The 24,587-nt window shown below is 37.8% G+C and overlaps 1 long non-coding RNA gene and 1 pseudogene across 2 annotated transcripts; both read left to right on the top strand.

Moving 5' to 3' along the window:
- The first annotated feature begins 5,717 nt into the window (after window positions 1-5,717).
- Window positions 5,718-6,531, top strand: LOC104090194 (chlorophyll a-b binding protein 7, chloroplastic-like; annotated as a pseudogene).
- A 796-nt stretch (window positions 6,532-7,327) lies between these two features.
- On the top strand, window positions 7,328-8,867 carry LOC117275250 (uncharacterized). 2 transcript variants are annotated; one of them, XR_011410932.1, is made up of 2 exons: window positions 7,328-7,452; window positions 8,223-8,867. It is a non-coding gene; the product is annotated as an uncharacterized lncRNA (long non-coding RNA). The 2 variants fall into 2 exon arrangements; XR_011410931.1 differs by having other exon boundaries at window positions 7,328-7,448.
- Window positions 8,868-24,587: the final 15,720 nt, after the last annotated feature.

A 24,587-nucleotide genomic window follows, 5' to 3' on the forward strand; every position in this document is an offset into this window, starting at 1 on the left:
ACTTAACTTATCAGTAGTTGTTCCAAAGATTATATTTGAACTACCAAGAGATCTTTACCTTTTTCTTTCAGGAATAAAATATTGTCAATTTTACCTCTCTTGTAGCCATGCTCAAGCAAGAATTTTGATAATATTTCATACCATGCTCTTGGAGCCTGCTTGAGCCCATAAAGTGCCTTATCAAGCTTGTACACATGATAAGGACATTCCTTGCTTTCAAAGCGCGGAGGTTTCTTGAAAAATACTTCTTCCTTTAGATAGCCATTGAGGAAGGAACACTTGACATCCATCTGATGGAGAGTGAATTCCATGAAAGCAGCGAAGGTTATAAAGAGTCTAATTTCCTCCAATCTTGTAGCTGGAGAAAAAGTCTCATCATAGTCTTTGTCCTTCTCTTGACTATATCCTTGAACCACCAATCTTGCCTTGTTCCTTATAACTGTTCCATCTTCGTCAAGTTTGTTTCTGAAGACCCATTTTGTGCCAATTACTGATCTGTACTTGGGTCTTGGTACCCGATGCCAAACTTGACTTCTCTCAAATTGATTGAGTTCATCTTGCATTGTGTTCACCCAATTTGCGTCCTGCAAAGCCTCAACAACATTTTTAGGTTTAATAAGAGATAAAAAGCATCAAAAGCACAAAGATTCTTCAAAGAAGATCTTGTTTTCATTCCAGAGGTTGGATCAGTAATTATGTTCTCAATGGGATGAGAAAGTTTATACTTGTAAGGTTTCACAACCAGCTGGTTTCCCCTAGATGTTCCTTCAATGTTTTGTTGCTGAGGAACAGGTTCATCGGTAGGTTCCCTCGAGGTTTGAGGATCAGTGCCTCTTTTTTCAATTCTCCCTGTCAAGTTGCCCTGGGTTGAAAGACCTGTTCCATCACCTGTTCCTTCCTCTGATGCAGCTCTAGTCTGGGCTGTTATTTCATTTGAGTTTCTTATTGCTTCATCATCATGTTCCTGCCTCTCAGAAAGAATGTTAGTTTCATCAAAAATCATACGTACACTTTCTTCTACACACATAGTTTTTTTGTTATAAATCTTATAAGCTTTACTATGTAAAGAATATCCCGTGAATACACCCTCATCACTTCTGGGATCAAACATACCTAGGGAGTCTTTACCATTATTGTGCACAAAACACTTGCATCCAAATGCTCTAAGATGGGATATGTTTGGCTTTCTATCTTTAAGTAAATCATAGGGAGTCTTCTTAACAAGAGGTCTAGTCATGTACCTATTTATGATGTAACATGCAGTGTTCACAGCTTCTGCTCAGAAACTATAGGGCAGTTTACTAGAAAGAAGCATACTCCTAGCCATTCCTTCCAATATCCTATTCTTTATTTCAACTACTCCATTTTGTTGTGGAGTCCTAGGAGCAGAAATATTATGATTTATGCCATGCTCATCACAAAATTCAACATATTTAGCATTCTAAAATTCAGTACCATTATCAGACCTAATTGATGCAAGTTGATTACCTAGTTATTTCTGAGTTTTTCTAACAAAAGAAGTGAACATGTCAAATGGTTCATCTTTAGATGTTAAAAATAATGTCTAAGTAAACCTAGAGTAATCATCAACAAGCACCATCACATATCTCTTACCACCTCTGCTCAATGTTCACATTGGTCTACAAATATCCATATGGACCAGTTCCATCATCCTGGTGGTGCTTACCACTTTCTTGCTTTTGAAAGAGGATCTTACTTGCTTCCCCCTTGCACAAGCCTCACAAACTTTATCTTCCTTGAACTTAATGTTACACAGCCCTATCACCAAGTCCTTGGAGACTAGTTTGTTAAGTTGACTTAGACTCGCATGTCCAAGACTCTTGTGCCAAAGTACGGGATTATTATCCAACACACTTAAGCAAGTGAGTTCATAATTTGAAAGTGTGGGCATATCTACAACATATATGTTGTTCACTCTTTTTCCCTGCAAAACTATCTTGTCAGTGGTAAGATTAATCACAAAGCATTTTGTAGAGGTGAATGCTACTATGTTACCTCTATCACACAATTATAATACACTTATTAGCTGTATTTCAGTCCATCTATCAAGTAGACGTTCTCAATAGAGTGGGAATCAGTCTTACCTACCTTTCCAACCCCAATGATCTCACATTTCTTCCAATTTCCAAAGGAGGCGTTACCTCATTTAATGTCCTTAAGTGAAAGGAACTGGTTCTTGTTTCCTATCATATGATTTGAGCAGCCACTATCCATGTACCATATTTGGCTGCTCCCCTTCACTTGGACCTGCAAAAGGAAATAAGGGGTTAGTCTTAGGAACCCAAACTAGTTTGGGTCCCTTTCTATAGGCAAAAGGATGAATCAAATTCTTTTTAGCCTAACTTGGTAGCCTATTCTTCCCTTACACAAATTCTTTTCTCTTTTGAGTTGCCTTTTCTTTTGTAGTGCATTCACTTTTATAGTGACCTGTTTACCACAATATGTGCAAATCTTGTTCTCGAAAAGTGTGAGGTACTTGCTTTTGGGATCCCACTTAGGTGACAGGTTCCCAAAGCCAAGTCCTCTTTTGTTACTACTATGGTGTTCTTGTAGCCATGAAAGTGCATCGGAGGACCTGTTCCATTTACATGTTCTGTCTATCTCATGCTTGACATTGCTTAGATCCTCCTTAGGATTCTTACCTACTCATCCCTTTCATACGACTCATCTTTCATTTTTCCTATATTTTCTTCTAGAGTGAGTTGTGTGTGATCAGCTGTCTTTTTACCTGTTCCTAATTTCAGTTTTAGATTTTCAGATCTAAGCTCTAGGATAGTTTAGTCAAGTGCATGAACCTGGTTCTTCAACATAGTATTTTCACTTACAGTTTCACTAACCCTCAGTTCCAGGTTTTTGCACTTAGCCTTAAAAATCACACATTCTTTAGACAGTTGTTCCTTTTCATTGTTTACATCCTCAGATTCATCAATTTAGTTCTAGAAGTAACTCATATAAACTTTCTTTAGACAATAATTTAATCTTGTTTTTGAGATAAAATACACTTACCTCAGTTTCTTCATCAGATTCTCCAATGGCCATAAGTGCTTGTTCATCCTCATCATTATCATCATCTGAGCTTTCTCCCCAAGCAGCGACCATATCCTTGGTTGATCCTTTGCTGTTACTTTTCTTGGGTTGAACCTGTTCCTTCTTCCTGTTCCTTCATTCATCTCTTTCCTAACCTGTTCCTTCTTCTTGTTCCTTCGTTCAGCTCTTTCCTTCTTCCATTCGATTTCCCATAAAGGACAGTTCTTGATATGGTGATCAGTCTTTCCACACTTGTAGCAACCATCATTGGTTTGCTTTTCAGGAGCTTTTGACTTGCTATAACTTCCACTTCTTTAAGAACATTTTCCTCTTCTCAGGTACTTCTTGAAGTCCTTGATTATCATTGTCATTTCATCATCTTCTAGATCAGAACCTTCAGTGATTCTGAGTGCCAAGCTCTTTTTCTTCTTAGGTACATCCATTTTCATGGTTTGTCTCCTAAGTTCATAGGCAGTGAGATTTCCAATTAATTCATCAAGTGGGAGAGTGGCATTATTCTTTGATTCCTGAATGGCAGTGATTTTTCTCTCCCAAGTGATAGGCAAAACCATAGTCAGTATCTTCTCGACTCTATCTTGTTCAGGAATAATCCTTCCAAGAGACTTTAGCTCATTTGTCAGTGTAGTGAACCTTGTGTACATCTCTTGAATGGTTTCTCCTTCCTTCATAGCAAATTTCTCATATTGAGAATACAGTAAAGTTCCTCTGGATCTCTTCACCTGAGGTGTTCCTTCATGATCCACTTGCAATATGTCCCAAATTTGCTTAGCAGTGGTACAACTTTGGATTCGGTTATACTCATCCATAAACAAGCCATTTCTTGGCTATAGCATTCTTATCCAATTTCTTCAAGTCCTCAGCAGTGCAATCCGCTTTTGTCTTTGGCACATCTACTCCTTCAGCATTTATCTTCAAGGTAGCCAGTGGACCATCGGTGACAATGTCCCATAACTCATAGTACTCTCCTATAATGTGATCTCTCATCCTATTTTTCCACCAAGATTAGTACTGGCTGTTAAAGAGTGGTGTCCTAGCAGTGGACTGCCCTTTCTAGTTTCCATGTGGTGCATTTATGTTGATCTTCTCCTAAGGTGTAAGCCTCTTCAAGGAGAAACGCGCTCTAATACCAATTGATGTTTTATATATAAATGCCACACAAGAGGGGGAGTGATTTGTGTGGTGTTCAATTTTCGCGTGCACTGATTATAGAAGGACATACTTCTTCTATGTATTTCTTATACTATTGTTGCAGAAATAGTAAATGCGGAAAGTAGAGAACACGAGTATTTTTACATAGAAAATACCCAGCTCAAAAGGTGAAAAAACCACGACCTACTACTCAGTAGGATTTTCCCCAATACTTCACTAAATCACTTAGCCAAAACAATATTTACAAAACTTTTTATAAACCTAAGGATTACCTCTAATCCCGTTGTGGTAACCAGCCTCTAACTGTTGCGACAACTTCAAGTTAACTCTAACTTGAATACTCAGAGTACCTAATACAATTGCCTTTAGATAAAGCTGAAGGTACAATTTGAAAAGCCCTATTACAATTGAACTAAAATAAAAGATAGACACTTGGAACTGGTTCTTCTATCTGGTTCATGTAGCTTCAGGTTCGCACACTTGAATCATACAAGAATTGTTTGCAAAATGCCTTGCTATTTTGCTCTCAACTCATGTTTAACTTTAGCATTTGTGCGTACCTGTAAAATGAGAACATCCTGCAATATATAGAGTTAGTAGAATGGGAAATAACTAGAGTTCTAATGATATATTGGTCCTTGTTAGAAGAGTTTTAGTTATCTTTAACTTCTAACTCCTCCCTTATCTAGGATAGAGTTCTCTTCGAGTAAGGAGTCCTGCTCCTTATCAAATATGTAACATTTTCGTTCAGGAGATATCAGATATAATTACTTAAGCTTACCTCCTTCACGTGCATGTCTTGTGCTTGAATCTACCTATGTCTGTGTTCACTGTGTATGGACCTGGTTCATGCTTGAGTTCCTTTGTCAATCATCAAAACAAACTTCACTTGGGCCAATAGTGTTGGTTGTTGTGTGTTTGTATTATCTAACATTTGTTCTAGGGGTATTCAAAGTGGCCGGTCGAGGATCTTACTGGGTTATATTCACGTATAACTCACTCATTACCTGCATGTCCATGTAGATACTATTTGTGACGATGGAGTTAGTAGTTGACGAGTTCGCTAGAGTTGATCCAATTATTGAGGTGAGCCGCCGCAATGTTCGTGGATGCTGCCAAAAGAGTCCTTATCATTTATTTATATGATATCTTTTATTTTGGGGTTTGCACACTCGTTCTTCAATCTTTTGTAATTCTCTTAGATGCTTCATGGTGTAGTGTGAGATTTGGGCTAGAGTGTTGTTCCTCCATCTTGGATCATTAATCATTGGCATTTAATTATTAAAATGTTAGGAACTCGCATTTATTTTGGTTGAGTTTTGAATAAATGCTAAGTGTATGGTATAAGTTGATTCGCCTGGCGGGTAGTGTAGCTGAGTGTCAGTCACGTCTATGAGGTATTTTGGGACGTGACAATTACTTTTAGTTTCATACAAGCCACTTCGTATCCACAGTCAGGGTTGTAGTCACTTCACTACTTCAATAAATTGTAAGTCACCATGAGAAAGACTGTTACCAAGGCTAAGCCTGTCTCCTCAGGTAGCCGACCTATGGTACGGTCCTGCCCGTGTCAAATATTTGGGCCCATTCTCTGGTGAATCCCCAAGTCACTTGACTGGTGAGTTTCCTGGTGATTACGGTTAGGATACTGCTGGACTTTCAGCCTATCCGAAAATGTTTGCCAAGAACCTTGAGCTAAAGGTTATCCATTGTGGATGGGCCATGCTTGGAGCTCTTGGTTGTGTCTTTCCTGAGCTCTTGGCCCGTAACGATGTCAAGCTTGGTGAAGTTGTATGGTTCAAAGCTGGATCACAAATTTTCAGCGATGGTGGATTTGACTACTTGGGCAACCCAAGTTTGGTCCACGCACAAAGCATCTTGGCCATTTGGGCTTGCCAAGTTATATTGATGGGAGCCGTTGACTGTTACCGTGTTGCTGATGAGCCTCTTGGTGAGGTTGTTGACTCACTTTACCCCAGTGGTAGTTTTGACCCATTGGGACTTGCCAATGACCCAGAGGCTTTTGCTGAGCTTAAAGTCAAGGAAATCAAGAATGACAGACTTGCTATGTTCTCCATGTTTAGATTCTTTGTTCAAGTTATCGTCACTGGAAAGGGTCCATTGGAAAACCTTGTTGTCCATCTTGCAGACCCCGTTAACAATAATGCTTGGGCATATGCCACAAACGTCGTCCCCAGAAAATGGAGTTGTTAAAAAAGAATCTGTTCTATTGCTTGGTTGTTTGATTGCTTTGTCAAGTTTTTGTGAATTACAAGAAAATGACAATATATGAAATTTGTTTGGTCTCCAAAAGTTGTTATTTCTCATTTCAGTACTTTTCATAAATCAAATACAAGTAACAAGGTGGGATAAGTGCTCCCAAGTTGGCAATGCAGAAGTCTTGGAACAAAGATGCCATCAACAGTTGATTCCAAGCCAAACAAGGAATTGTAGAACAGAGCAAATTGAAATTGAAACTGAAATATAATAAAGAGGGCGATTTTTCTTCCAGATCTATGTAAAATCCTATGTTTGCAAACAAGTCAATTAGGCATTTTCTACTGTACATCTTATATTTTCTAGCTTTTTAGCGCTATGAGAAGTATTTAGAAATAATATATACATATTTATGATTCACATACAAATATGAGCTTTACTGACAAGATGAGAGAGTTCCTTATATAGGAGTTTCTTAAGATAGCATTTCTATAGTATAGAAGAGCAAGTTGTTCCACATGGCTGCTTAATGTCTTTTTTGAAACAACAAAGGGTAATTTAGACTTTCAACCAATATTACTTACTTCCTCCGTTCTAATTTATGTGAACTTATTTGATTGGGCACGGAGTTTAAGAAAAAATAAAAACTTTTGGAATTTGTGATCTTAAACAAGTCAAAAAGGGGCTCAGAGTATTTGTGTAGTTATAAAAGTTTCTCGTTAAGGATAGAATTGTAATTTTAAGCAAAATTATTTTCAAATTTAGAAAATGATCATTCTTTTGAACGCACCAAAAAAAGAAATAAGTTCGCATAAACTGAAACGGAGGGAGTATGTGTTTTTAATGTAGCTTACTTATGAGCACGTGTTCATTCAATATCCCTCCGGGTGTGTTGTAAAACACAACATGCTAGCTTTTCTGCTTCGTTTTTGCTCTTCTTGCTTCTTCACGACTCTCTTTTCTTCTCTTCCTTCTTGGCTGCTCCTTTTGTTATTATCCATGAAGTGTTGAAGGTAGGTAACTTCTTTCACTTTAAGGGTGTGTTTGGTATAACGGAAAAATATTTTCTTCCAAAATATTTTGCAAGAAAATGTTCTTGGAAAACGAGTAGGAATGTTATTCATTTTCCGATGTTTGTTACGTAAATTAAGGAAAATAACTTTTCAATAGTATTCATAAATAATTTAGATATAATAAATATTAAGTCATAAATTTTTGAACCCCATAACCTTTTGAACCCACAAATTTCATAAACTTCTGAACCGCTAAACTTTCGAAACCGCAAAATTTTGAACCCGTAAACTTCCAAACACATAAACATCCGAACTCATAATTTTGAAACTTGTAAAATTTTGAACATGTAAACCGAAAGATGAAAAAACTAAAACTGAAAATATATAAAAAAAATATTTTTTTCCCCGGAGGTGGGTGGTGCATAAAAAACCGAAAATTACAAAAAAAAATTTGCGGGGTGTAGGGTGGGTGGTGACGGAAAAAAAATAAAATTTGAAAAAAAAAAAAAACCTTTTTGAAGAGGGGGTGGAGTTAGGTGGATGGGTGTGGGGTAGGTTGATGAGGGTGGGGAAGGTGGAGAATGAGTTTTGGAAAATATTTTCCCTTCTTTTTGATAAGAAAAACATTTGAGTTCATAAGTAAAATATTTTTCAAAACATTTAAACCAACCAAACATGAAAAAATTGGAAAACATTCATTCATACCAAACACACCCTAAATGATCATTAAAACTTTTGGGATTTTAACCTAATTTTTGAAATTAGAATTTTAAGAACACTGATTTCATAGATGTACCAAACAATTGAGAGTGTTGAAGTTCACAGATGAATATTGACGATTGAGTCCGAAACTTTTTAGCTAGAAGAGATCAGATTCCGACATAATCGCCGGTATAATATCTTTCGATTTTCTTTCTTTTTCATATATATCTGGATTCTTCAGTTCTCTCTTAGCAAATCCTGATTACTTCCAATTTTGAGTTTTTTCTATTTGCCTTCTTTGGTAGTTTACGAATTTTGATATTTGTTTGAGAAAAATGGGACTTGGAGAAAAACGAGTATGGTAATTTAGGGATTTCAATGTTTGTTTGGTGTAGTTTCAGGTGTAATTTCAAATTTCTCCTAGTTAGTGCAATTTGTCTGTATCCCTCAATTGTAGTTCTCACTTCAGGTGAGTTTTGTTTCTTCTTTCTTAGTTTTTTAAACTCATTTTTTGGTAATGAAGATATAATGGGTATATATTTGTTATCCTATTATTAAGAGGACCGCAGAAGAGAAAAATAATAGAAATTTATTTACTGAAGAAGAGAAAATAACCTTCAAACTACTCCTTCGCCAGGGATGACATCAACTCCGTTGAGTTTGATTCTTTGTACGTCTTTATGAAGTTAGAACATTTTTCACGCTTATTACTCAAAATATTGTTATAGCTTTGCATTTGCTAGCAATGATTTTCTCAATTTTAACCTGTACTTACATGTAACGATCCGACCGGTCGTTTTGAACATTTGCACTTCGCTCGATAGTTTGAGGGCATGAGTAGCTCCGTATGATGTACTATGACTTATGTGAATCATCGATTTTGGTTTGTAGGTTATTTGGAATCGATTTGGAAGAATGAATTTCACAATTTAAGCTTTAAGATGGAAGAGTTGACCAAGTTTGACTTTTGTGAATTTGACCTCGGAATAAAATTTTGATGATTCCGTTAGGTCCGGATGGTGATTTTGGACTTGGGCGTATGCCCGGATTTATATTTGGATATTTCTAGAAGGATTCGGCACTAAATGGCGAAAGTCGGAAATTTGAAGGTTTGAAAAGTTCATAAGTTTGACCGGAAGTTGACTTTGAGGATATCGGGTTCGGATTGTGGTTCCGGGAATTTGAATAGATTCGTTATGTTATTTGGTATTTGTGTGCAAAATTTGGGTTCATTCCGGGTGATTTGATATGTCTCGGCGCGAGTTTTGAAAGTTGAAAGTTCTAAGTTCATTCTAGTTCGAATTGAGGCGTGATTTGTCGTTTTGATGTTGTTATGTGTGATTTGAGGTCTCGAGTAGGTCCGTGTTATATTATGGAACTTGTTGGTATATTCGGACAGGGTCCCGGGTGAGTTTCGGACGAGGTTCAGATCATTTTCATTTCATGTTGCATTGTTGTAGGTATGCTGGTTTTGGTGTTTCCGCATCTGCGGAAGAATGAGCGCAGATGCGGACAGTTGATCGCAGAAGCGCAAGTAGGCTTGGCTGGGGAAGATCGCATAAGCGAAAATTGGAGCACATCTGCAGCCCCGCAGAAGCGAGGGCCTTGGGCGCAAAAGCGAGAAGGAGCGCAAAAGCGCATTTGGCTTCGCACCTGCTGTTGCGCAGAAGTGGATGGAGATCTGCATGTGCGAGGAGTCGACTGGCTAGTGGAGTCCGCAGAAGTGGAGCTCGTGTCGCAGAAGCGACTCTTGTATCCGCAGAAGCGGAATGACTGGGTAGAAGCTTTAAATCGAGGGTTTGGTCGTTTTGTTCATATTTTGAGATGTGGGACTCGGATTGAGGCGATTTTGGAGGCAAATTTCATCTCAAGGATTGGGGTAAGTATTTTAAACTCGGTTTTGATTATATTTCGATATTTTATCTTCATTTTTGGTAATTGGATTATGGGCTTTAAAAAGAAAATTTGAGATTTTAGCCTAAAGTCTCATAGAGTGAGTTTTTTTTTAGTTTTGAATGTCGACTCGGAGTCGGATTTGAGTGAAACTAGTATGATTGGACTCGTAATTGAATGGGTTATCGGATTTTGTGAGTTATATCGGGTTCTGAGGCTCGGGTCCGGGTAAGGCTTTTGGGTCGATTTCAGGTTTTTGATTAAGATTCGACCTTTATCAATTGGAATTATTTCCTTGGCTTTATTTGATGTATTTGAGTTGCTTTTGGCTGGTTTCGGGTCATTCAGAGGTTGGTACGCGCGGGATGGCATATTGGAGCATCGCCTGGCTTGCTCGGTATTGGAATTGGCTTGTTCAAGGTAAGTAACACTTCTAATTTCATGTTATGTGTTTGCTGTTGAGGTGACGCACATGCTAGGTGACGGGTGTGTGGGCGTGCACCGTGTGAATTGTAACTCTGTTATTTTTGTGGTGCTGTATAGTTGCCTGAACTTATCTGTAAACATGAAATCTCTACGTACTAGAGTTATTGAGATGTGATCCATATTAGAAACCATGTCTAGGCTACATACTTATTCCGTTGGGACCCATTGAGGCCATTTTTGCTGTCGAATTATTTGCTTACATTGCAATTTCATACTCAGTCATGTTCATTCATTTTATATCATATTTCAGTCTCTGTTGCTATATATTGACACATCATATCATCATTTTGGGCTAGTTTCATAGCATTGTGGACCGAGAGACTAGAGAGATTGATGACTGAGTGAGGCTGAGGGCCTGATTGTGAGGTTATTGATACTATAACATGTGAGTTATCCGTGCGGATCCAGATATTGATATTATAGCACGTGAGTTGTCCGTGCGAATCCAGATATTGATATTATAGCACGTGAGTTGTCCGTGTGGATTATAGCGCTTGGGCTGAAGGAGCTCCTTCAGAGTCTACACACACCCCAAGTGAGCGCAGGTTGCAAGTGCGAGTGCTGAGTGATTGGGAGGACTGAGTGGATTGATACTCTCAGAGTATGCATATGGTTATTCACTATGTTGCACTGCATTGACATGCACACTTGACATACAGTTATAGAGATGTATTTTTCTCATGCTGTATGATATTGCGACATTCATGACTTCACCTACACATTAACATGCAGGCATAGTGATGTACTTTTCCTCGTGCCATTTGAAAATGAAACATTTACCTGTTGAACAATTTTGGAAGGAAAAATTACGATTTTGCAAACTTACTCATATTTTGGTATTTTCGATAAAAGATTTGGGTTTTCACGGATATACTTGAAAAGTATGCCTATTTTCTAGAATTGTGAACGAGCTGAACATTATATTTCTGAGTTATTTCCTGTACCACTTTTTTTTATATTGTTATGAGCTGTTGTTGACTATTGGTGTTGGACTTTGACTTGTGTTCCCGCTCGTCACTACTTTCAACCTAAGGTTAGGTTTGTTACTTAATGAGTACATGGGGTCGGTTATACTCATACTACACTTCTGCACCTTGCGTGCAGATTTTAGATTTTGATGCCGTTGTACGTGGCGGGAGCTGGATCTGAAGATGTACGTGTGTTCCAGTCATTGCTGCCTCTTGTTCATGGTAGCTTTAGAATTTTTAATCTGTTCGTGTATATTTCAGACATATGACGTATTTTTATTTCATACCAGTTTTGTAAATTATAAACTTAGAAGCTCATGATTTGTACTACCAGACCTTGGGAAGTTCTTGTATAAAAGCGGTTGTAATTTCATTTCTTTTCATAACAATTCTCATTTTGAATTGGTTAGTTGTTAATTGGCTTAACTGACGGGTTGAGTTAAGTGTTATCACGACTAGGTGGATTTTGGGTCGTGACATTACATGACTAAGACAAGAACATTACTTTTGCTAAATTATGGAAGAACTGTGAGGTCCTTGGTCTTTCCTAGCGTCTAGAATGAAGGTCCTTTGATTTACTCTTGAGATCACAATATTGTGTGTTATTTACCATGCGCCAAAATAGGCACATCTTTGCAAAAAAACTGAATTTGGCTTAGTTCTTATATATTAAAAGAATTAAACCGCTAGATTTTTAAAATAGAAGATTTGTACAGGCAACTCTTATAATTATTTGCAAAACTAAAAGATTTCAGCTAATACGAGCTTCAAGCTACATGATTCTGCTTTCAAGCTACCATTGTGCTATTTGCATATATTCTTGATTTTAGTTTTTTTCACGCTGCATTACAATTGAGAGTAATAGTTCTCATTGCTTTTCTTCACTATTTTTCTGTGAGTAAGAGTTCTACTAATAATAAAGTTGGTGCAGCTAGCATTTACATGCAAGATGTGTGGTCAAGATGGAGATCACTCGATTTAGCTCATGTATTTAGGAAGTGTAAAGTCAAGAGAAAATCTAGAGCACCAATACAAATACCGGCAACCTTGATGTTCATGGATTGGTACATTCCTATTACTTTTATCGACTTTCTGATGTTATGTTCTTGGTTCTGCTTTAATCTTTTTGTTTACTCTACTTTACGTTCGAACCATGAAAGGTTGTGGTCATTTAAGTGCATTATGACTGTATATAGAATTTTATGGAATGCTCTCGAATAAAGCTGGCTCTTCCTATCATATTATTCTTTTACCTATCATATTATTTGAGTTCGAGTTCTGATTTCATACTTTTGCTATTAGCACAAGCATTTCAGTTGCCTTGGCTAATGAGTGATTTTCATGCTCCCTTGAACTCTCTATTCCGGGAAGTTGATTTGCAAAATTAGAAAACAACTACAGTCCTCTCTCAGCTGCAACATCCAAATTATTTACTGCATCTTCATACACAAGGATTGTTTCACTGGTTGGTCTATGCATATTGGGAGATTCATTTTTTCCGGTCTGCAAAGGTACAGAAAATATCTTAGTAATAGCAAGATTAATGTTATGATCGAAATTAATTGGTGTCATGCGGGAGCTAGTAACACAAACCTTTGAACGGCGATAAATCAGACAGTAAAAGAGAAATCTACCAAAAGAGACACAAACATTTAACGTGGTTCAAGGTTTGCTTTACTAGCTCCCGCATGGCACCAGTTAATTTTGGTCCTAACAAGTGGTATCAGAGCGAGATTCAAGACATGTTCATCTTGACGGGTTTAGTCCTAGTTGCAACCTATTTGACGACAATCAAATTTTTCTCTGAGAAATTTGACCGGAGTACTACTCGCGTTGAGACAAACTGTGTGGTGGAGATTTGGAGATGCAACATGTTAAAGATTATGTGAAGAAGGTTGATCAAATTTGTTTTGTCAGAAAATTCAGGCCAAGGGGGAGAATTATTAGGTGTTGTCCTGATTTTCTTACCATATTTGATTTTTTTAATACTTAAAGGAAATGACAATATATTTACCATAATTGGGTTTTCCTTCTTGTAGAAGGAAACTATATATCTCCCATATTTGGCTAGTCCTTTTTCTTGTAGGAAAAAATTTGGACTTCTAGAAATTGAGGATACTTCCTTCTCATTTAGTAGCATCCACAATGTAGCCATATGGGGTTTGAGAGTCGTGTTTAGGGGGAGAACTTTACGGGACAAGTGTTATAGCCTATTTGGCCAAGTTTCTCAAGAGGCCAAAAGTGATTTTTTTCTCAAAAGTACTTTTTTTTTCCTAACTTGAGGTGTTTGGCCAAGCATTTTTGGGGGGAAAAGTACTTTTGGAAAGAAGCAGAAGCAATTTCTGAGAAGCAGAAAAAAATAGTTTCTTCCCAAAAGCAGAAGCAGAAGCAGTTTTGACTTTTCTTCTTACCAAAAATACCCTTAACAAAATATAGTATATACCAGAATAACCGTTAAACCTAATACTTAGGATATTAATGTATAATATTTCTTATTATTTTTAGGATAGCTTTCTAATATATAGTGACTTTAGGGGTGAATGCTTTTATATTTGTTGAATGATTTTTAATACATTTAACTTATATTAAAAGAATTAAGTACTTTTAAATTTTATTTTCATATTTTACTTAAATAAAATAAAAAGATTTAATTATTGTCTGTAATAAAAAAAAAATTAAGATTATTTATTTACTTATAATATTAACTATTAAGTAAATCTATTCATGTCCTTATTCGTAATTTGATACTTAAAAGCACTTTCTGAAAAGCTTGGCCAAACACAAATTATTGTTCAAAAGTGCTTTTCAAAGTGATTAGCCAAACACAAACTCCTTCTCTCCAAAAGTACTTTTTTTCAAAAGCACTTTTGAAAAAAGTACTTCTCAAAATAAGTTAATTTCTCTAGCTTGGCCAAACAGGCTATTAGTGTGTCACTTATATTTGCCTCTTTGTGAGGTTGTTTTCTCGATATTTTGTACCCTCTTTTATTATAGTGGATTGCCCATCTCCGTCCGTGGACGTAGGTCAATTGGCCGAACCACGTTAAATATTTGTGTCTCTTTTGGTATATTTCTCGTTTGTTGTCTGATTTATCGTCGTTCAATGTTTATTTTACTAGCTTCCGCATGACACCTGATTATTTCGATCCTAACAAGTGGTATAAGTTGTTCGCGAAGAATATGCATCTAACCGTTTTTGCAGCTCATAAACCCGAGACTTTATCTGATGAAGATTGAGATTTCGAGCACCAACAAGTATGTGAATATATACGACAATGGGTTGAAGATAATGTTCACAACCATATTGTGAATGAGACACATGCGAGATCATTGTGGGAAAAGTTAGAGACTCTTTATGCTTCAAAAACTAGGAACAACAAGTTGTTCCTGCTAAAGCAATTGATGACCTTTAAATACATGGAAGGCAGCCCTATCCTTGATCATATAAATGATTTTCATGGCGTCCTTGATCAGCTGTTTGGAATGGGAGTTAATTGTTGGATGTTTGGTTGGATTTGTGGTAAATTAGGGGTTGTATGTGGTGAATTGGTGGTTATTAAATGTGAATTGGGGGTATTGATATGCTGTTTATATTTGGCAAGTGGTATAGCTACCAAAACAGCCATTTTCTACCAAAATTAATCCCAGGAAACCGACCAACCTTGGTCGGTAACTAACAACAAAAAAATTTAAATTGTAAATTATCGACCAATATTGGTCGATTAACGCACATTGAATTCCCAGAAATTCTACATTACTGACCAATATTAGTCGGTAAGTTGTCTGCCCTGTCCAGATTACCAATCAACGTTGGTCGGTATGTTTAAATTTTAATTATTTATAAAAAAAATATATTTTCCAATACCGACCAAAATTGGTCGGTAAGCAAAATTAATAAAGTTAAAACACCGACCAATGTTGGTCGGTAAAATTAAATTATTAAAATAATATTCCGACCAATATTGGTCGGTAAGTCAATTAAATTGTCAGATGGTCGTGTAGAGTATACCGACCAATGTTGGTCAGTAATTTCCGACCAACTTTGGTCGGTATGCTATTCCGACCTTCAAAATACTGACCACACGTTAATGATCGCGTTTTGGATGGTTATTGACCATTACCGACCGACTTTGGTCGGTTTTTATAGACGATTTTTCCCGGATTTTTAGTAGTGATTGATCCCGTGCACGGGACCATGCCTACCTAGTAACAATAGAAAAGCTTCTTAACTCTTGAATATTCTGCCTATTGGTAATCATATTCTTTGAGTTTGCAATAATGACATAATCGTAAGAATAGTTTACACAAGATTCTAATTAATATGCCCGACTGTTTATACTTTATCTTTTATTCTTAGAATTCCTCTAAGTGTAATCTGTGGGGATGGATAACATAAGTATTGTGCTATGATGAATCCAGTTTTTTGGACACGGAATATAGTGGGTTTAGTGATTAGAACCTAATGATTAAACACGTCAAAATAAAATTCTAAATGCGCCTCTGAATATAATGTCATAATAATGAATTTCTTTAGGGTATATCTCTTCAGCTACTTAACCTTTTGTGTACAACTTCCTAATAAACCAAAATTTCCTACTCTTAATTCAACTTCTTCATGAGAGAAAACCACACACATAATTTTATTCTCCGTGACGACTCGATAGGTTGTTTTGAGTACTAGTCTTAATTTTTGTGTTCCAAAATCTCTCATAGCTTCATTTGATATTTATTGGTTTGCATGCATGGTACGTGTCGTTTTCCGGAAAAGTTTTACGTACAATTTTGAAGAAAAAGTAATTTTGACTTAAAATGAGGTTTGGATTGACCGCGATCAACATTTTTGGTAAACGACCTCGGATCGGTGTTTTGACGATTCCTGTAGCTTCGTATGATTTTTTTAGACTTGTACGCATGTTTGGTTGGGGTCCCGAGTGACCCGAGCGTGTTTAGGTGCATTATGTGAAAGATCGTGAAACATGAGTTTTTAAGTTGAAATCTTGAGTTTTGATGATCGATTCTTGTTATTGGATGTTATTTTGGTGATTTGAGGTAGCGAGTTTGTATGATGTTATTACACTTGTGTGCATTTTTGGTTTGGAGTCCGAGGGGCTCGGGTGAGTTTCGGATGCATTGCGAATTGAATTGGAACTGCTGGTGCTCAGTAGTTGCCGGTGTAGAGTTGTAGGTCTCGCATTTGCGAAAACCTGATCGCAATTGCAACCCTCGCATTTACGATGTCAGGCTCGCAAATGTGAATATGAGCTGGGGGCTGGCACTTCGCATATGCGAAACAGAGTTCGCTTTTGCGAACGTAGCTGGGATCGCATTTGCGATCTCGGAGTTGCATTTGCGACAGAGTGCATAGTGAGAACAGCTTCGCATTTGCGATGGAGGGGCTCTTCGCAATTGCGAGTGATATGTCCCATTTGTGACTTTTGTGGGTCTGATGCACTGATTTCATTTACGATCATTGTTTCGCATTTGTGGACATCGCAATTGCGAACAAGAGAGTTCACAATTGCGACATCTACATGTAGGTAAAAGATGAGAAAGTTGGGACTTAGCTTATTTTTCACCATTTTTCAACCCTAAACACTCTAGAGGCGATTTTTAAAGAGGATTTTCTTCCCAAATTCATTGGTAAGCAACTTTAACTAGTTTTCAATCAATTTCAATTACTTTTCCTTAAATTTCAGCATCAAATCTATGAATTCCAAGGTAAAATTAGGAGTTTTGGGTAGAATTTACGAATTTTGCAAAAATTGAGATTTAGACCTCAAATTGAGGTTAGATTTCGAAATAAATTACATAACTAGGCTTGGGGTGATTGGATAATCGAAATTTAGTCCAAATCTCGAATTTCGATCAAGCGAGTCCGGGGTTGACTTTTGTTGATTGTTTCATAAATTATTAAAAGTGAACCTTTTGAATTTGTGGGTAGTTTCTAAAGCTTATTTCTAAACCTTATGAGTTTTCAAATCTTCCAACTTCTATAATTTGCGCCGAAACGTATCAAATCAATCCTGAATGACTTCAAATTTTGTGTACAAGTCACAAATCACGATACAAACCTATTCCAAGGCTTGGAACCCCAAATGGACATCGATAACATAAAAATCCCTTTCAAGCCAAACTTAGGAAATTCTAAAACCTTCTAAACGTCAACTTTCTACAATAAGCACCGAAATGCTCCCGAGCAACCCGATACTCAACCCGAATATACGCCTAAGTCCGAAATCATCATACGAATCTATTGGAACCTTCAAATCCTAATTCCGAGCTCGTTTACTCAAAAATCAAACCCTAGTCAATTCTTCCAACTTAAAGCTTCCGAATTTAGAAATTTCTTTCCAAATCAATTTTCGAATCTCTTCAAATCCCAATTTTCGAATTTATTACACTTGTGTGACATTTTGTTTGGAGCCTGATGGGCTCGGGTGAGTTTCAGATAGGCTACAGAGTGATTTTGAACTTAGAAGGATTGCCGGTTTCAGAGATTCTGGTGTATGGTGCGTTGTTCTTCGCGATCGTGAAGAAACTCCCACGATTGTGAAGGGTAACCTAGGCTGGGGGTGGGATTTCCTCTATGCGAACGCGAAGTTGAGGTCATGAACGCGAAACAGTGGTGGGATCACCCTTCGCATACACGACCAATTCCACGCGAACGCGATGGGTATGGGCCTGGGAGGGGAGCAACTATGTATTCTACGCGAATGCGATGGCCAAGGGGGAAGAGCCATTGCGAACATAAAGAGCATTTAGCGAACGCAAAAGCCACTTATGCCGCAGTGCTTCGCAATCGCGTCAGGTCCTTCGCGAACGCGATGAAGACCTGACGCTAGTGATATAAACTATCCCAAAGACGGGATTTTTTTTATTTTTCACCATCTCCACATTAGAGCTCGGCCTAGATGCACTTTTAAAGAGGAATTTCATCCCCACTTCGTAGGTTAGTATATTTTAACTTATTTTCTTCCATTTCCATCAACACTCAATGATTTCTAACCTTTAATATATGCTCTTTCATGGTAGAAATTAGGAATTTGGGTAGAATTAGAGATTTTTATAAAATTGAGATTTAGACCTCAAATTAAGGTCGGTTTTCAAAGCTAATCACATAATCGGGCTCGGGGTGAATGGATAATTGGGTTTTAGTCCGAATATCGGATTTTGACATAGCGAGCCCGGGGATGACTTTTGTTGACTTTTTCCAAAATCATTGAAGATTGAATATTTTTCGCTCATGGGTAGTTCTAAAGCTTATTTTGAATTATATTTGGTTAGATTCGATTGGTTTGGAGGCGAATTTTAGAGGAAAGGCCCCGGTTGAGCTTTGATTTGATTGCGGAGCGAGGTACGTATTGTGGTTAACCTTGGATTGAGGGATTAGAATTTGTTAGTCTATTTTTTACGTGTTTAATGTGTGTGTACAATATATATGTGAGGTGATAAGTACTTATGCATTATTGTGGATTAAAGCATGCGGGTGGAACTTGTTTCCTTGTGTTTTATTGCATTTTTAATTATGATATCCATGCTTAGGTTAGGTTATTACTTCTTTAATTATTCCTGCCATAATTATTGCTTATTTCGTAATTTTTGAGTATTTTGGAAGTTGAAGTTTGGTATCTTGGTATCTTATTTGACGTGAAATACATTCTCCGCGTTATTTATTTTTCCGAATTTATATTATCTTCATTACATGGTAAGGAAGAGTGTAAAAGCATGAATGGCGATGCCGTGCCATTGCATTTACCTCATTTATTGATTAATACATAGTGAGGAAGAGAGTAAAAGAACGAAGGGTGATGTCGTGCCATTTATCTCATTTATTCATTATTATATGGTGAGAAAGAGAGTAAAAACAGGAAGGGTGATGCCATGCCATTCATCTCATTTATTCATTCTTACATGGTGAGGTTGAGAGTAAAAGCATGAAGGGTGATGCCGTGCCATTTCATTTTACTTATATCATCATTTCATGGTAAGGACGAGAGTAAAAGCACGAAGGGTGATGCCGTGCCATTTTCATATCATTGGTTTATCTGATTTCATCAGTTGATGATTTATTTGACTATTACATGATTTCATACCGTGATTTCATACCTGTCGTAGTTATCATATTTTCCTCTTTTTGCATGTCTTCTCCTAGTTTGTACGTTGTTATTCTCTGTTATTGTTACTGCTTCGTATATATACTTGTACAGGTTTATTTACGTAGGTGTCCTGTCATAGCCTCGTCACTATCTCGTCGAGGTTAGGCTCAACACTTACGAAGTACATTGGGTCGGTTGTACTCATACTATACTTCTGTACTTCTTGTGCAGATTCTGGTATTGGTCCCAGCGGTGCGTGAGGTGTGTCAGCTCGGATCATTACATACGGAGACTTGAGGTAGATCTGCTGGCATCCGCAAACCATGAAGTCCCATTCCTCTTCCCTCTTTCACTATTCATTTCTTTCAAAATAGTTGTATTTATTTCAGACTCTGTTTGTAGAACTTGTAGTTGCTCGTGTTCTCGTGAATCGGGTCTTTGGGAGTAGATATTATCACATGAATTATATTGGTACTGTATCATATTGGGATTATATTTTATCGTTGTATATTATCTTTGTGTTTAAATAGTTAAAAATTGGCTATTTAATTATCTCACATCGGCTTGCCTAGCAAGTGGATCTTGGACGCCATCGCGACCCCGAGGTTGGGATTCCGGGTCGTAACACTTCATGTGTGGGAACGATGTATGTCCAAGGTGAAGAGTGTGCATATGAAATCATGGGTTAAGCATGCGGGGTGGGCTTTTTAACTATGCATTCTTTTACTCTGTGCGACTATTCATGTCATACCTTCATTGTTATTTGTTATTTGTCCTTATTTGATCAATGCATGTCTTCCTTGTTACATGCCCTCTTTTGCAACTTGTTCCGTGCATCCATATTTTTACTTGTTGTTTATTTTTACTTGTTTTATGTCTTTAATTGTCTATTTGCCTTTACTTGCTTCTATTTCGCTTCGGTTTGTTATATGGTCTTGCCTTAGAGTATTTACTTGTTTTGGTTCCTTTCTCTTATGTTGTGAACTACGATGTAGTTGTTGTAGTATTGATATTATTGTTGGGATCGGGTTGCATGTCGCAACGGATATTGATATTGTTATTTGAAATAGGGTTCCATGCTGTAACGAATATTGATATTGTTATTTAGGATCGTATTGCACGCCGCAACAGATATTTATATTGTTGTTTGGGATTGGGTTGCACGCCACAACGGATATTGGTACATTGTTTGGGATTGGATTGTACGCCGCAACGGTATTGGTATTGCTATGATATGTGTGGATCGGGTTGTGCACTGAAACGGAAAATATATATTATGACTATTCTTGACTATTGGTTCCGTATCCGTGTTGTATTGAGAATTGAGAATAGATGATATTCTAGGGCCCTCTGTTATGTATTTTCTATTCCGATTTTCCTGGTATTGGTCCCAGCGGCATTTAATAGAGGCTTGCTTGGACTATCCTTATTCGGAGACTTGAGGTAAAGCTGCTCGGTGTTCAGCAACAACAACATACCCAGTATTATCTCACACCGTGGGGTCTGGGGAGGATAGTGTGTACATAGACCTTACCCCTACCTTGTGAGGATTGAGAGGTTATTTCCAATAGACCCTCGGCTCAGGAAAGCATATGCACCACATTAATGAATATATAGACAAGAAGGGACAACACCAAAAAATCATATAAAAGCAGAATAAAAACAACAAGACAGTAAGGTGATAACAATGAAAGAAAACAACAGTTAGTCATAAAAACCTACTATCGACAGAAAGTGAGACTGCGTGCCAATACTACTGTTATGAACACTCTAGACTACCTACTCTACTACCCTAATTCTCGACCTCCATGCCTTCCTATTGAGGGTCATGTCCTCGGTCAGCTGAAACTGTGCCATGTCTTACCTAATCACCTCGCTCTACCTTTTCTTTGGCCTACCTCTACCTTTTCGTAGGCCCTTCAATGTCAACCTCTCACACCTCCTTACCGGGGAGTCTGTGTTCCTCCTCCTCACATGACCAAACCACCTAAGTCAATGCTTCTCGCATCTTGTCCTCAATAGGGGCCGCACCCACCTTGTCGTGAATAATCTCATTTCTGATCCTATCTAACCTGGTGTGCCGGCACATTCATCTCAACATCCTCATCTCTACTATCTTCATCTTCTGGACATGAGAGATCTTGACTGGCTAACACTGAGACCCATACAACATCGTTGGTCTGACCACCACTCTGTAGAACTTATCCTTAAGTTTCAGTGGTAACTTCTTGTCACACAAAACGCTGGAAGCAAGTCTCCATTTTATCCATCCCGCCCCAATATGATGGGTGACATCTTCATCAATCTCTCCATCTCTCTGAAATAGACCCAAGGTACTTAAAAATCCCTCTCCTAGAGATGACCTGCGAGTCCAGCTTCACCTCCCCTTCCCCTCCTTGAGTCTCACCACTGAACTTACACTTCAATTATTCTATCTTGATCCTGCTCAACTTGAAACTTTTAGATTTCAGGGTCTGCCTCCATACCTCTAATTGCGCGTTCACACCGTCTCATGTCTCATCAATCAATACAATATCATCTGCAAATAACATGCACCACGACACCTCCCCTTGGATGTGGCATGTCAGTACATCCATCATCAGAGCAAATAAAAAAGGGCTGAGTATCGACCCCTGATGCAACCCAATCATAACCGAAAAATGGTTTGAGTCCCCACCCACTGTCCTTACTCGGGTCTTTACTCTATCATACATGTCCTTAGTCAAACTAATGTAGGCAACCGGTATACCTCTAGCCTCCAAACATCTCCACAAAACCTCCCTCGAAACTTTATTGTACGCCTTTTCTAAGTCGATGAACACCATATGCAAGTCCTTCTTTCTCTCCCTATACTGCTTCATCAATCTCCTAACAAGGTGGATGGCTTCTGTAGTTGAAAGTCCCGGCATAAACCCGAACTGATTCTCGAAAATAGACACACTCCTCCTCACCCTTAGCTCTACCACTCTCTCCCACACTTTCATAGTATGGCTAAGAAGCTTGATACCCCGATGGTTATTGCAATTTTGGATATCACCCTTGTTCTTGTATACAGGAACCATCGTGCTCCACCTCCACTTTTCGGGCATCTTCTTCGTTCTAAAAATGGCATTAAATAACCTAGTGAGCCACTCCAAGCTTGCCTTGCCTGCCCTCTTCCAAAACTCCACCGGGATTTCATCCGGCCCGGTCGCTTTGCCCCTGCTCATCTTACGCATAGCCCCCTTAACTTCATCAACTCTAATCTGCCTACAATACCCAAAGTTACAATGACTCCCGAAGAGTTCCAAATCACCTAGTACAATGCTCTTGTCCCCCTCCTTATTCAAGAGACTATGGAAGTAGGTCTGCCATCTTCGATGGATAAGCCCCGCATCTAACAAAACTCTACCTTCTTCGTCCTTGATGCACTTCACTTGGTCTAAGTCACGCGCCTTCCTTTCTCGCGCCTTGGCTAACCTGAACAACCTTTTATCCCCACCTCGGCCTTCGAGTTCCTCATACAAATGACTAAAGCTGCTCGGCGTTCGCAGATCCTAAAATCCTGTTCTTATCTGTTGTACTATTTATTTCATTCAAAGAATTGTACTTTATTTCAGCCCTTGATTGTAGCACTTTTAGTAGTTCATGTACTTGTGATACCTGATTCCAAGATTAGACTAGACAACGTGCCTGAGTTTATCATATGTTTTGAAGTTTTACAGCTTTACCTTCTCATTAATTTACTTTTAAAATTGCTAAAATGAATAGTTGTGTAACTAATGTTGGCTTGTCTAGCAAGTGGATGTTAGGCAGCATCACGGCCCTATGATTGGAATTTCGGGTCGTGACATTCTCCGACTTTTCTAATTGACATTCAGGGTGTTATTTGTTGGAATATTTCAGAACGACATACCGAAATTGCTAAACGTTTTAGTCAAGTGAAATGGTATATTGATAAAATTATTGCAAAGAAAAAGTGAAAATAAGAAATTGATGTATTCCAAATTATTAGAAATAAAATTGTTGACTCCCAAAACTTAGAGATATGTTACCCATGCAGCCATTTGACAAACTTTTAAAATTTAAAACAATTTGTATTCCATCTTTATTCTACGTCTTACACTTAATGTTGTTTACACTTATAAGTAACAAGAATATTTTTTTTTATTGGATAAAATACAAAATTAGTCGATTTACGGAAACTAACTATATTCTGCTAAAATATGGAGGAAGATATGACAGGTTTGAGCTTCAGTGCTCGAGAAGCTTCCTAAGAGAAAAGACGATGGTTTGGGAAAATGATAACCTCTTCTGTTTCATTGATAAGTAATCGTATATATACACTATCAGCTAAGACTAATGAAGTAGATGTTAAGATTGTTATTCCCGGTCAATATTGCTGTATTTGTAAATATTAATTCTGCAAAATATAAGTTAACGTAATGAAACAATAATAATAAATTCGAGCCCACTGAATTCACAGTGTTTCCTTAAGGAATTTAATCCCCTCCTAGTACCCAAGGTAATGGATTATTTCCTCCCAGGATAGAACGAATAACACACTGGTGTAGCGGTACTTCAAACCCCAGTGTTTCGGCGAACACAAAGTTCGGTAGCAAATCACACTTACAGTTGCTTTGTTTGAAGTTAAAAACAATGCAGAACGAAGGAGTATATACTCAGAAAAACGTATGGAAGTTCTGAGAGGAAGGAATGCAATGTATAGCCAATTTGTTGAGCGAATTGTATGTTGAGTTGAGTATTTCTTCAACATTTGCTGCTCATATATATATATAGCAGCCAAGAAGGAGTGCAAGACCAAACGTCCACCCTTCATGGTGGATCAAGCATTACATATTTGTGGAGCAAGCACTTCATATTTGTGGAGCAAGCACTTCATGGTGGGAAGACCATTATCCGGCTGCCAAATTATCAATACACGGATTGGAAAATATCCGTTTACAAATACGGATAATCTTACGTTAATATTTACTATTAACAAATAAATTTGG

This window comes from Nicotiana tomentosiformis, chromosome 9 (genome assembly GCF_000390325.3).
Source record: "Nicotiana tomentosiformis chromosome 9, ASM39032v3, whole genome shotgun sequence".
Lineage (NCBI taxonomy): Eukaryota > Viridiplantae > Streptophyta > Magnoliopsida > Solanales > Solanaceae > Nicotiana > Nicotiana tomentosiformis.